The sequence below is a fragment of the Ursus americanus genome, chromosome 27 (assembly GCF_024610735.1).
Source record: "Ursus americanus isolate L20-20 chromosome 27, mUrsAme1.1.p, whole genome shotgun sequence".
Taxonomy (NCBI): domain Eukaryota; kingdom Metazoa; phylum Chordata; class Mammalia; order Carnivora; family Ursidae; genus Ursus; species Ursus americanus.
The window spans coordinates 29,682,888-29,695,624 of NC_142153.1; positions in this window are offsets into that span (position 1 = coordinate 29,682,888).

Sequence of the window (12,737 nt, forward strand, 5' to 3'; positions counted from 1 at the left end):
CAGGCCTGGTGACCCCAACTTTTCATCAGTCTGGGCATGGCCATGAATGGCCATTAAGGCACAGCAAGTATTGATTTTGTGATTTGCAAATAAAAGTTAGCAATTAAGCTGATGTGGAAAATGGAATCTTCAAACCTTGAGGATCAGCTGTATATAATAAGGAAGTCAGGACCCCCACGTGAAGGCACCCACAAATGCAAAGATCAATGACACTATGAAAAGTATTGATGGGGCTCTGCCGTGATGCTTCCGGAGCAAAATCTACCTCTGATTTGTGGACCGTATGGCTTATCTCATTAGTGTAAATAAAATATGCCCCCTTTCCAAATAGAGTCAAAGAGGAGCTTTCTTTAATTAGTCAAATCCATTGGGCCTCACTCTAAATGGAACTTAAAAGAAGAAAAGAAGTCGAAATAGGCAGCTGAGATCTAAAACAGGACAGGGACCATCTGAAAGGAGCAGAAGGTAGGGCTGTCACGAAGCTGATAACTTGTTGGGGAACAACACACGTGCACCCTGGAACGTGGTGAAGGCACCACAAGTGTGAGTGCACACTGCCCAAATTGCTTATATCAGTTTGTGCAGGTTATGACTGTAGAGAAATCGCACCTCATTATACCTCGATAGAACTGAGAAGAAAATAGCGTTAGTCCCATGGTTCCCGTGGAATCTCTCTGTAACACCAGGATAAATGTGCCCTGAAGACAAACCAAGGGCGCTAGTTCCTAAAACCAAAAGTTGAGAGCCCTTCTCAATTTGCACAGGGGGTGGGAAAGGAAACATAGGAAGAGATCTCTTGATGTTTGACATGTTACTTTTTATTTAGCATTAAAGATTAAAATCAAAACAAGTCATAAATCAATGTCAACCTAAAAAATGTGAAATTCTGTTGCTTTTTAAGTTTTTATCTTGTTTATTGGAAATGCGTGCTCATACTACTGTTATTTTGCATATATATCTCACCAAGTCATGTTCTATAATAGAAAAATTATCCCATACTTGAAAATGCGATTAAATACACCATTACGTCATGGTATTCAGCAAAAAGCAACTCATGTCCATTGACCCTGCTCCTTGAGGACATGGATAAAATGCGGATCGGATGCTATCATTTCATTACACAGTTGGAGACAATATGCCCCTAAAAGTTAAATGACAACCCCTGAACATTACCCATTTCCACTCATTCATTCAGCGTTTTGAGAACCCTTTACGTTCTAGGGACTGTCCTAGCTCTCAATAAACAAGAGTGAAACAAAGCATACTCTTTAGTAACCCGTGGACCTTGTAGGCTAGGGGGTCTTGGTATAAACTAACTTGCAACAGGGTTTGGGGATAGTTTCCTATCAATCATCTTTCATGTGAGATTTTAGAGTATTTAGACTTTTAATGAGAAATGCAGATTCCATTATCTGAGAATTTGGTCTTCTGCTAAAAATAGTTAGCAGATTACCAACTGGTATCAACCAGGTGATAGTACAAAATCCAGTCCTGAATTATCCGTAATCCAAGGGGAGATTCCTGTAACTCTCTGACTTTGCTGTGCTTCTCCTCTCAGCCAGCAAATCCCTTCTGCAATTTAGCTTCCCAGCCACCCCAAGGCTGAGCTTCCCGAGGTCCTCCCAAGACTCCTGAGGATTTCCCCATCCCCGAGCCTGTGCAGTGTTCAGCCGCGGTCAGTCGGGCAGGTGCACAAAAGCAATGAAGGAGGCATCACGCATTTGTCAGCCCCAGTCCTGGGAGCTCCCTAAACTCGGGGACTGGCATATCCATGGGCTTACTACCCCCGTGCACAAAACAGTAGCCAATTCGTGTAAGTGCTTACTGTTCCAAAATGGAATTAAATGGTGATGATATTCAAAGCAATGAAGAGTTGTGTGTGAGAGGTAGATGTTAAGACATAGGCTGAATTTCCATCCACTGGGCAAGATAGTAACCACCATTTTTCTGGAAAGTTAGTGAGGTCAATGTACTCGTTTTCAACGCCCATCAGCACACATGAGCCTGGCAGTGACACTAGCCGGTGGAAAATCTACTTCTCTAAAAAAGTTCAGATCTGCTCAGAAACTGCCAGAGAGCTTGGGAGAGATCCCGAGCTCTGCCTCGATGTCTGTGGCATCGAAGTCGGCTTGCTTCCTTCCTCCTGCACCTTCAGGGCTCCACCGAGGGGATGCGGACTCCAGCACATTCTCGAGAGCCCCTCCCACGTCGGCAGGAGTAGGAGCAGTGCCTGATTGATGAGGGATTCTGCTCCCGCTTCTGTCCACAAACCCTAGTCCCACAGACCATTAGGGCTGTCCTCAGAGACACGCTCCCTGCCGTGCATCTCCCCTGAAGGAAGCAACCTCAGCTACCAGTGTGGAAATTCGGCACTCTGGGTTGTCGTGGCCACGTGGGAATGCTGGTGCCCGGTTACTTGGTCTGAGGAAGGCAGTAAGGGCAGAACAGTATCTCTTGAAAAGCCTCTGGGCTGCCACAGTGCCTCATGTCCTGGGATGTCTTCATCCTTCCTTGGTCTGAGCAATTCCACTTGCAGACGCCCACCTGACTGAATTGTCCTTCAGTCCCATCCATCCCGGAAAGACTCTGCCAACATGGGACATAATGTTCAGCAGCGGCTTCCTGTGGACCTATTTGTCCCATCAATCTGTAACAGAGAGGTGATTTTACATAATAAATACATACCAACCCAGGACTCAAAGAAACAGCTGTCAGGCATATCCTGGAAGATATTTTCAATATGATTTTATTCCATCACACGCAAGGAAGATATGACTTTATCCCAAATTCTTTCAGAGATAGAGTTTCCTCATCCCACGCCAAAAGTCAGTTTGGTGCCTAAGGATTCTGATTCCAAGCATGATTGCATTTTGTGGTACACTGAAAAGATCTGGCCATAAAATCTCACCTCCTGCATTTGAAAGACTTGACTAAGAATGTGAGACTTGAATAAGGATTTAGGAATCCAGCGGCAGCCCCTTCATCTCTTGGGGAAGAAATCGATGAGCCCGGTGCCTCCGGGGACCTCCCGTGAGCGAGAGGCCAGCGATTCCGTCTCCCTGCCAAGCTTCCCCTGCATTCTCCCTCTCCCCTCACAACACGCAGCCAACACTACAGCTGTCCCTAAGACCCCCCCTTTAAAAATAAAAGCATGGCATCAGTGCAGATAGGAGAGGCGTGAATGAGGTCTCACGGTGTCATCTACATCTGGATCGTGTTTTATAAGCTGTGATGCACTCTTGTGTATTTTCCCATTAGACTTCCACATAAATCTGGCAAGATATATAAGCTACATGTGCCTACTGGATGACAGAAGTGAGTTATATAAATGCTCCAGGATTTTCTCAAATTCAGACAACTCATCAGTGATGAAGTCATAACTAGAAGCCAGCAATCCTGGTTACCTGGCACATAGAGGTGGGTTGGACAGTCTAGATGGTCAAGAGAACTATGATTACACGAAGTATTAGGCACCAAATGCATGCCTGAGAGAAACAGGGTCCTCAGATTCCATGCACATTTATTTTTCTGAGGTGATTTGATTACCATTTTCACCAGGAGCAGGTGGTCAACACTGACTAATAAATTCTCAAGGATCCTTTCCAGTTCAGCAAGGAAATGCTTTCCAAAGGGCCTGAGGGGTGTAGCCAGAGAAAAGGATGGATGACATTTCCTTTTGTTCCTAGACCGAGCTCTGTTCTCAGGCCCTTTGACGACCAGGGCACGTCTTCAATACTGCTGGGGTTCCACGCTGGGGTTTTAATTCTACATGACGTAGAGCTGTGGGGAATGCAAGGATTCTAAGACTCAAGCATTGTTCCCTGAGGTCTCTCCAAAAACCAGCAGCACTGTTACCCAGTGGACTGAGTCCCCAGGAGGAAGACAAGCACCTGCTTGGGGGGGGGGGGAGGTGCAAGGACAGACACCACGAAAGGCAGGAAGGGGACAGTGCATGTGTACATCCTGTCGCTTCAAAAACAGCACTGACTACTTTTGCTGCTGTGTTTATTTTGAATTTAACAGCTGGGGTGGCAGGTTGTCATAATCCTGTGGGCACTTAATCTGCACCATCTCCCTTTCATTACCAAGGATGTCAGCATCACCTCTGACCCTTGACAAGCAAGACAAACAAACAGAAACAAGGCAAACCACCAAAGCCACGGACTGGTCATATTCACAATTCTGTGATTCACCGGGGATTGAAAATCACACCCAGACATGCGAGTATTCAGCTAGAACCACTGTCCTTTCTCTACAGATGGCTCCTCAAATAAAAGTCATCCATCCAGGAGCCCTGAGCTCTGCTTCCTTTCCAGGAGTTCCACCTGATTCACAATGGGGCTCCATCCCCCCCATCCCCCCACTCCTGCCAGCCTTCTCACACAGGTGTGGTCTTTTCCTCCTCCTGCCTCCCCACACCTGTCCATCTGGGTTCAGGGAAACCATTATTAGTGTCATTTGGGGCTTCAGTTTGGGGCTGAAGGTGTTTTTGGATTATCAGAGTCTAGGGATACTAGGTTTTCGCTGAATCGCTGCTGAGATCACCTTCTGGGATTTATTATTATCGTTATTGTTTTGCTTGGCGTCTTGTTTACCCGGCAGTTGGTGCTGGGGCCTGCAAACACCAAGGCCAGGGGCCCTGAGCTTTTGTGTCTATGCGGCCCTGACATCACTGGCATCCGGGCTCAGTTCCCTGGAGCAGTGAGGATGCTCGAGGAAGCGTGCCCTGCGGCTCTCCTGCCCACGCGGGGACCGGAGATGATGCAGCCGCAGGGAGACACTGAGCACAGGAACCTGAGTCACCTTGAGAAACGCCCCCCCACAGCCCCTGACCCACCCCGCAGGTTTGGCTGAGCAAGAACTCTGTTGTGCTGGGACCTCTGATAAGCCGGGGCTGCTTTGTCACTAGGTAGGTCTCCTCTCCGTCTGAGCTGTTACGACAGGACACTACGGACCGGGTGGCTTACAGACCACCAGTTTTTATTTCTCACAGTTCTGCAGCCTCAAGTCTGAGATCGGGCACCAGCGTGGGCAGGTCTGGTAAGACCCTACTCCAGGTTTCACACAGATGCCTCTCACTGTGTCCTCACGTGGGGTCTCTCCTAGGACACTGACCCCCTCACCGGGGCTCCACCCTCGTGACCTCATCACGTTTGAAGGCCCCACCTCCTGACGCCGTCACACTGGGGGTGAGGATTCAAGGTACGGATTTGACGGACACACGCATTCTATCTATATCAACTGTGTGTGTGTGTGCGTGTGTGTGTGTGACCAGACTCTCAGGCATCTTCATGTTTAACATTTTTATCAATGAAGTAATGAATCATGGAACTTTACATCAAAAATTAGGGATGTACTGTATGGTGACTAACATAATATAATTAAAAAATTAAAAAATTTTAAAAAGAGCAAAAATAAAAAAATAAAAAATAAAACTCATGTTTGTAACTCAAAAAAATACCAAAAAACAAAAAACAAAATAAAATACATAGGAACGTGCACAAGCCACATTAAGTATACAACTCAATGGATTGTTGCCAAATGAACAGAGCCCTTTAGCCACCGTGCATGCCAAGAAACAAAGCTGACCCTTCAAACTCTAAAGGATTGTCTCTGCAGAGACCCCGGAGTGCCCACCTCCCCTCTTCTGCCTCATAGCTCTGATGCTGAGCACTCAGGAAGCAATGGTGGAACTGGTCACTAGATTTAGTGACCAGCATCCAGGAGTAACCCTGCAGGATCCTGTTAGGGACTCACCTCTCCAACAAAAGAAATGACTCCCCCATGTGAGACTCGTAGACACTTTGGTAGATGGGGAGAAAAGCTATTGGGGGTGGGGCCGCTAACTGCAATCCATAGAGGCGCTACGCTTAGCCTGGAGAAATAAAACATGGCCAGTCTAGGCAACGGGACAACGGCATGACCTGAAGTTGATATTCAAGTCGGTACTTATTAATTACAAATGCTGTGACATCTTCCTTGCAACATTATCAGATAACTGGCTACGTTTTAATAAAGTGTTTTTAAAACCCACATGGTGAAGCTCAGTCCACCTTCTCATGGCCCCTCTTGTATTGAACACAAACTTGTTTATCAGCACGAAGCGGACTTTAATCACCCTTCGTGGCCAGAAGCACTCCAAATTAACACTTAATTAGAATGTTCGTGTTCTAAACCTGTTGAAGTTATTGTCTTGAACTGGGTGACATTCAGCACCTGCCCATTCCGCCACATGTGCTGGGGAAAGCATGTCTGTGCCACGCCCGCCATTAATATTTGGAAGAAGGGAAAGACCAAAATCAAGCTAAGTGAGCCCGTGCTTTAGCTGGGAAGATGCCCATGGATTTAAGACAGCACGTATATTCATTAGACACCTCCCCCCTCAGGAAAGCACTGGGGGGTCAGTGGGGTGTACCCCAGCGCAGAGACATCCTCTCCACCCTCTGGACACCTAAAAGAGTTGGGCAACAAGGTCTTCCCAGTCCTCAGCCACGAGTCTGTAACTAGCCAGTGGCGGATCCAGAATGGGGGTTTGAATCTACTGCAGGGAGCTGTGGAAGGAACCCCCAGCTACCATGGTATGTGGGCTGCATTCATGCAAAATCACCCTTATTTCCAGAAAAAAAAAAAGGGTTCTTATTTTAAAAATCATCCTGTGCCTTTGCTCCTGTGCCAGCCTCCTCCTCCCCGATCCACGAGAGATCTCGCTGCAAATCTCTTGCTCGGAAAGTCGAACCCCATTAGCCGTCATTATACCGTGTATTTTGGTGATTTTACACAAAAGAGGGGCAGCAGGAGCCTGATTCTCTACACTGGTGTGAAACTGGAAAGTGAAGACTGAAGTTCTCGGGGTGATAAGCACTTCAGCTCGACCAATGGGTCACCCCGGGGTGCAGGTGGGTCCCGCAGAGAGGCCACGCTCCGCATCCCCACTGGTCACGTCTAGAGCCAGCCCTCGGTGGGGGTGGGTATTTTATTTGCATTGACTGCACGTTCCAAGTGGAAATTTAGACATTTGCCTGAAGTTTTATTGTGCTTCAATGGCTGGCTTTGAAAGACCCATTCCGTAGCACTAACCACGAACCACCTGTTACAAGTTTATCCTTATTTTAATGACTCAAAAAGGCAATTTGACAGAACCAGCTAAATCTGTGGACGTTTTCATCCCCACGTCAGAAATCCCTTCTGCAGATCAGAATTGGATCCACGAGACCCAAATCCCTTGTTCCTCTCTGGTTGGGATTAGTATAAAATTGCCTAAATACCATCTTTATCACTCAGATTATTTCGGTTTGAATCTAGGGAGACATTAATTTGATCACAGTGATATTATAGATCTGAAATATGAGAACAGTGGCTTCTGAAGATGCTGAGGGGGGAAGCAAAAATGAGTATTTAATGATTTGGCACAGGCTCTGGCTGACCTTCCTCCCCCATAGAAGCTTCATATCTTTATGGGAATTTAAAAAAAAAAATTGGGCTGGTAACATGCTCCTGAGCACAAGGTATGGGATTATTACCTTGCTTCTCGGGGGAAATGTGATGGTGTCATGGTCCCATTTTGTAAAGGATAAATGCAGCCTGATTGACAAAGTGATTTCCGTGTTTCCAAGAGACAACGCGATCCCAGCACTGGGCCGTAACTTCCATCCTCAGAACTGTCATGCAGAAGCGTTTTTGCAGTGATGTCCACCTCTGAAATAGAGATGATTGCTTGGAAATGGAGGTCACGCCTGCCGAAATTGCCAGTGGCCGTTCACCCTGAGAGAGGTGTCATTAAAGCAGTAAGAAATCATGAAAGCTGGAAACACAGTTGATACTCAGGCTGGATGCAGGACTGGACAACGGGAGGGCTCAGTGTCTCTGATCACCTGCTCACTCCTCCGTCCAAGGAGAAAATGTGATGCTAATTGCCAGATTAAAACTGTCTTTCATTTGTCAGCTTTGTTGGTGAAAACAGGGGTGGACCCCTGTTATCTCACTGGTGTTGATATTTATTTAGCTTATGTCCCAAGCACCATACGTCCTGACTTTCGAGAATCTTGTGAAGTAACAAAGAACGGGATCTTCATTCCCATTGTGCAATGAATGAGTCCGTCTCAGAGAAGCCTCAGTTTCCCTCACTGCAGAGAGACCGTGATCACAGCCCCTCGCCAAACGCTGTCATGAAATTGACTTCAAGTGCGTAAGGTACTGAGAACCCTGCCCGGCACAGTCTGTCTGTAAGTCCTTTTCGTTGTCAAATACCTAAGACAAGTCGATGAAAGAAAAAAAAATAGGCTAATAAATTTTTTTAAAAGATTTTATTTATTTATGTGACAGAGAGACAGCCAGCGAGAGAGGGAACACAGCAGGGGAGTGGGAGAGGAAGAAGTAGGCTCCCAGCGGAGGAGCCCCACGTGGGACTCGATCCCGGAACACCGGGATCACGCCCTGAGCCGAAGGCAGACGCTTAACGACTGCGCTACCCAGGCGCCCCAATAAACAATTTTAAAGGCAAAAAAGAAGGAAATTAAGGCTGGAGCCCTGACATGTCACCGCCACCCAGGTGAGCAGAGAGTGGAACGCGTGATCCGCGGGTGGTGAGTCTCTGAGCTCCGAGCTGGCACAGCTGACCCTACTGGTAGGTGATGTTTGTGCGAAGCTTCCCCGCTTATGGGGAAGTGCATGTCACACCGTTGAGTGATGCCCAGGTCCCCGCAAGCCCCGTCAGGGCACCACACACCCATCTTACGGGAACAGCCCACACTCTTGGCCTGGCCTGTGTGCCCCCAGACCAGGGTTACCCCGCAGCTGAAAACACCGGCAGCACGACGGGACCGTCTGAGCCCCGCCAGCCGCTCCTGCCGGAGATGCAGAGTGGGACTGCTCGGTTCCTGCGCCGGCTGACAATTCGGCGGTGCTTTTCACTAACTGCCTGAGCAAAGACTAGGTTTAATACGTTCAGGATCTAAAATAAGAAGAAACTTCGTTGGGCAGGTGATCATAAACCAACATGAGCCAGGTAATGAGCTGGGACAATTTTCTTTCTTTTTTTTTAATTTTTTTTTATTATATTATGTCACCATACAGTACATCCCTGGTTTCTGATGTAAAGTTCGATGATTCATTAGTTGCGTATAACACCCAGTGCACCATGCAATACGTGCCCTCCTTACTACCCATCACCAGCTGGTGCTGGGACAATTTGCTGATCCTCGCACAGATCTGCGGGCTGGACACCAAGCGAGGGGGAGCTTCCTTTCCCTCAGTGGTCAGAGGAGCCGGCCACACACGCCGGAGCCCGCCGCAGGTTTCTTCTTTCAGAAGACATGCTCCCTGGTCAATGTAAAATTCCTAGAAGGGCCAAATGTGAAGAAAACGGGGGTCTCCTCCCGGGGGAGCCGCAATTTCACGGGGCTTTACCATGGAGGGACTCAGAGAGCTCCGCACCGATGCCACCCCCGGAGCACCGCGGTCAACCAGCCACGGTCACACATCTGCAGAGTCAGCCTGTGGTCCGGCCGCCTCGACTCTGCAGCCCCCCAGGGAAGCATGCCCACCGAGATGTAGGGCTGAGGGCACCCCTCGTCCTGCCCCTTCCGATTTCCCAGCCCGGTGACCGCAGGGCCCCCCAGGAAGTCTGACCTGCAGAGTGAACGAGCACCTAGTAAGTGAATAAAGATGTCGATACGAACACACACCACATGCATTTCCCGTGAGAGCCCACTCACGTGCAAACCCCCACTGTGTGCAAGGCCGTACTAAGCCCATAGGGCTGTAATACAGCCCCCGGCTGAGCAGCACGGGAGGAAAGCCCACAGACCGGGAGCTGAGACATCCCACGGGGAAGGGCGTGCCCTGGGGATGGAAGAGTCAGGAAGGGACCACAAACGGTTGTGACAAGAGAGAAAGCAGGCAGGGGTGCCACATGGGGGGACTGCAGGGGACACGGGGGTGTCTCTAGGCCTGGGGAGCATGGCGTGGCCGGCCGCCGTGTGGGCAGCTGAGCCCGTGGCCAGGAGGCAGGTGTGGCTCTGCTGAGCGAGGCAGAGGAAGGTCCCATGAGAGCAGCTCTCCTCCAGGGAGAAGGCTGTGCCCTCTGAGAAAGGACACAGGAACATGAGCTTCCTGGACACAGCAATTTATCTCACGCTCGGAGAGTTCCAGACACCACTGACCTTGGCTTCGCTTCGGAAAGAGTGTCAGGGTCCAGTTTGACTAACGCGTCAGGATAACGTATCACAGCGTGCGGCTAGTGGGGACCAGAGTGCTGGACCCTGGGCCCTGGGTCTTTCCCTTAACCTAAATCTCCACAAACACAGCCTCCTCCCACAGTTACGTTCGACAGACCCTGAAGGACAGAATTGAATGGAGAGCCCTGATGCCCCTTCGGGACTAGAATGAGGCTTCCAGTGAAGGAACCACACAGGGAGAGCCACTGCTGAGGAAATGTCACCACTCTTGAGGCTCAACGCTGGCCATGAGGGCCCAGATATGGGGACATCACTGGAACCATCCAGACAGGTGCGGAAAGCGGGGGGTGTGCAGGCACTGGTGTGGAGAGCCGGGGGTGTGGCGGGGAGCAGGTGCGGATAGCGGGGGTGTGCGGGAAGCTGGTGCGGACGGCGGGGGTCTGCGGAGAGCAGGTGCGGAGAGCAGAGGTATGTAGGGAGCAGGTGCAGACAGCAGGTGTGTGGGCACAGGTGCAGAGAGCGGAGGTGTGAGGGGATCAGAGCGTCAGCACAGAACTTCTGATACATCAAGCTTTAAGCTTTGATTTAAGCTTTCCTCTGCCCTCCTTGGACACAGATGACTTTGCCCTTCCGAATCTGAGCCACGGAGAATTGGCAGGACCCTCAGTCCTGCCCTAAAGAGCCTCACAGTTGAATCCAAGAACGCTGTGCTTCTGAAGTGTATTTCCCGCAGCAGCACAGAGCGTGCATGCAGCACACAGTAGGGACTCAATGCAACGCTGTGTAACTGAATCCAGAAAAAAAAATCATTCACTTTCTCCATCCACCTTGGTTGCTGGCAGACTACTTCATTATCTCATTGCCAAAATAGCCCATAAATATGAAGAGAAGTGGTACCATTGAGAATGTGAAAAAAAATTTTTTTTGAGAGGTAATTCACGGTTATTTCCGTAAATAACAGATGCGTTTCTGTTCAAATTGGGCTGAAATGATGGCGTACAAATCATGGATGTGATTTGTGTGGCCATAATCCGTCCCACCTATGAATCATGTAGCATGACTTTTCCTGCAGATTTCCCTCAGCAACATGCTCCCAAAATGAGCACAAATCTCAAAGGGGCTGCTACGCTTAAGCAAGTGCCGTGTGACTGAGGAGAAATCGATGCATATTCATGAGAGAACACAATCAGTAAAAGAGACAAGATGCACAGTGCAGTAATTGTCGATCCTGGAGTCGGGACGTCAGGAGCTCACTTTGCACAGAGCTGCTCCTTCAAATAGCGTTTTGTTTTTTCCTTAATAAGGCTCTGCTTTTTCTCTCGTTTGTTTGCTTGTTTGCACTCTGAAAACCCATTATGCTAAATAATTCCTGAAGGACGGATTAGAATGATGAATCATAACTAATCCTTATGGCACCAAACCCGAGATACAAGCAGAGCATTTTTCCAGATATATGCACATGCATGGCTTTTGTCCCTTTGTTTATGTTTAATAAAATCCAGTCGTACTATACACATTACAGAGCAAGTCTGTTTTCTTTTTAACAGTCTATTGTAGACAGCCCTATCTTCCTATCCCCAAATTGATGTGCACGCCCACGTAAGCACATACATAATTTTATGTCAATGGGTCCACACACTGTATTTTGTTCACACGTTTTATTGCTTGTCTCCTCTTTCCCCCTGCAACCCCAACAACCACTAGCATTCACCGTGCCCCCCACCCACCGATCTCCACTAGCAAACTCAGTGAACAACCGGTATGTATTCATTCATAATTGTCTCCATGCTGCTCTAATTACGACCACTCATATTTCCACACCTGCGTGCTTACGCTGTGGTGTCACATTGGCATCGAGTGTCTGGGGCCAATACTTTCTTTACAAAAATGGGATTGTTCTGTCTGTATTTATCTTCACCCGTATTCGCTCAACAGCAATCTGCAGATCGCCCACGAGATTAATTGGCATACCTCAAAAACACCTCTAAAGGCTACATGAAAGGGGCCCCTGGGTGGCTCAGTCGGTTAGCGTCTGCCTTCAGCTCAGGTCGTGATTCCAGGGTCCTGGGATCGAGTCCCGCATCTGGCTCCTTGCTCAGTGGGGAACCTGTTTTTCTTTGCCTGCTCTTCCCCCTACTTGTGCACGCTCTCGCTCTCTCTGACAAATAAACAAAAGTCTTTAAAAAATAATGAATAAAGGCTGTATGATATATATATGTATATATATGTGTGTGTGTACATATATATATAATGTATTTACCCTTCCTGATGAGCACCCATGTCTCCAAGGTAGCTTTGGTCATCGCGAACAATGCTATTATGAACACCCTTGTTCACGTAGCCTGTCCTACCACCTGTGTTTTGGTGGGCTCCAGTCTCAGAAGTGAGTTGCTAGGTAACGGGGCACAGTCAAATTTAATTTGGATAGAATTTGGGAACTTATTCTAAAACAATTGTTCTAACAATTTATATTTCTGGCAACAGTGGATATATGAGCTTTTTTTCCCCATATTTCTGGCAGTAATGAGTATTATTGCTATTGACCATTTTTACCACTTTGAT